Source organism: Alligator sinensis, unplaced genomic scaffold, assembly GCF_000455745.1.
Source record: "Alligator sinensis unplaced genomic scaffold, ASM45574v1 scaffold506_1, whole genome shotgun sequence".
NCBI classification, from domain to species: domain Eukaryota; kingdom Metazoa; phylum Chordata; order Crocodylia; family Alligatoridae; genus Alligator; species Alligator sinensis.
In genome coordinates this window covers 1123456-1125354 of record NW_005842215.1, presented here as the reverse complement: position 1 = coordinate 1125354, position 1899 = coordinate 1123456, and positions in this window count along the sequence as shown.

Below are 1899 nucleotides of genomic sequence, written 5' to 3'. Positions count from 1 at the left end.
GCCCCCCAGCCGCTGGGGGCATGTGTCATTCATGCAAATTAGGAATCCATAGCGTCAAAAACTCTAACCTGTTGTGGTCTTTCTGAATTCTTTGCAACAGAAACATTGCTCTATGTTATTTTCCTATAGTCAAAACCAAGTGAAAAGTAAAAGCTTAAATTTTCTGAGAGGGGCCTTGAGTCTAAAACTATGATGTTCAACCAGGGGCTGCATCATCCTGGAGTGCCATAACACAGGCTTTGTCACTGCAGCAGCAGCCAGGTAAAACTGCCTTGTGCATACTCCTGCTGCTTTAGGACTGTGATCAGCCCAAACCAGGCAGAAGCTGGCTGGGCTGTAGTCCTTTCCTGTCTGAACCCTCTCATGCTCCTCCCAAGGAACAGAAAGCACACAGGATAGTTCCACTCTGTTTCCAGGAGGACTGTTGGAGACAGGGAAAGGCTACGTAGTATCAGGCAGCTCCTGCCTGCTTTAGGCTGATCAAAGCCCTAATGCAGGAAGAGCATGCTGCACAGGCGCTACAGCCCTTCCCAGGTTGGTTTTGCGGCAGGTACAGGGCAGTTTTACCTGGAGGCAGCAGAACCCAGTGAGAAGCACTGAGATAAGCTGAAGCAGCACTACCAGTGCATCTCAACCACTGGTGCAGCAACATTCAGAAAGGTAGTGGAGGGTGCACTGACTGAGTCAGAAATGGTTAAGAACTAAGTAGTGTGACTGCAGGGGGTCAGGGGACTGGAGGAGCAGTCACAGGTGTTGCCTCTGTGTGTGTGTGGGGGGGGGGGGGGGGGTTATGCATTGTGGCTGCCAAGCTGCACCTCTGTGAGAACTACTGTGTTAACTCAAACTAGAACTACTAGTTAATTAAAACATATTAATACATTAAAAATAACAAGTTAGCATATAAATTATACACAACAGATGGGTAAAGACAGTTTCTAGTGAAACAAATTCTAGCATTTTTTATGAGCCCAAAAAGCAAAAGGGACAGAATTAGAGGCCTAAGGGTAGGTAAAAAAAAGAGGTGGTTTTCAGCTGATATATGAAGCAGAATGGGAACATGGCTAGGCAAAACTATTATTACTATTGCTACTACGTATGCATGATTTCAGGCCCCAGGGATTGCAGAGCACCTCACAGATATAGCCATAATTCTTAAGTCTGCATCTTTAGTCTGTATCATGGTGGTTCATTTTCCTAGTTTGGCAGCATAATGCTCAAATACAAAATAAACTCTATGGGCATTTATACACACACATTTTTGTGCAGGGACGTGCCAGAGATCTGGCGCATCAGAGCAGACTTAGTCAAAAGTGCGCCACCTCCATTTTCTCAGCACTAATGCTCATTTTGTTGATTATACAACTGCATGCACTGCAGTTCCAGGTGCTTTTCAAAGCACCCGCTGCTGCAGCGCATGCATGTGTACAAATGCCCTATGGCAGGGGTTTTCAACCTTTTTTAACAAGTGTACCCCTTCTGCCTCAACATTTCAGCTCATGTACCCCTTTATATTTTTTTCAAGGGGGGGTGCAGATCGAGGCCACTGTGGTGAGGGAGGGAGTGGGGCTGCGGCTGGGACAGAGGAAGGTGCTGCACAGCCGGGGCAGAGTGAGGGATGGAGCTGTGAGAGTGGTTCATCCGGGGGCTGTGGGAAGGGGAGGGTGGTTCCCACCGCTGTGTATACCCCGGTGGAGGCCCGGGGGGGAATATGCCCCCTAGATCCGTGTGTGGAGTGGAGGCAGCTGTTGCTGCAGGCTGGACTCTGCACCTCGCTGCTGCTACCCCAAGAGCTGCATGATGCCATGTGCCTGCTGCTGCCAGGTGGGCAGGGGACAGACACAGACACACACACAGACACCCCTCCCCCAGCAGGTAAGGGTGTGTGGGGGGAAGGAACAG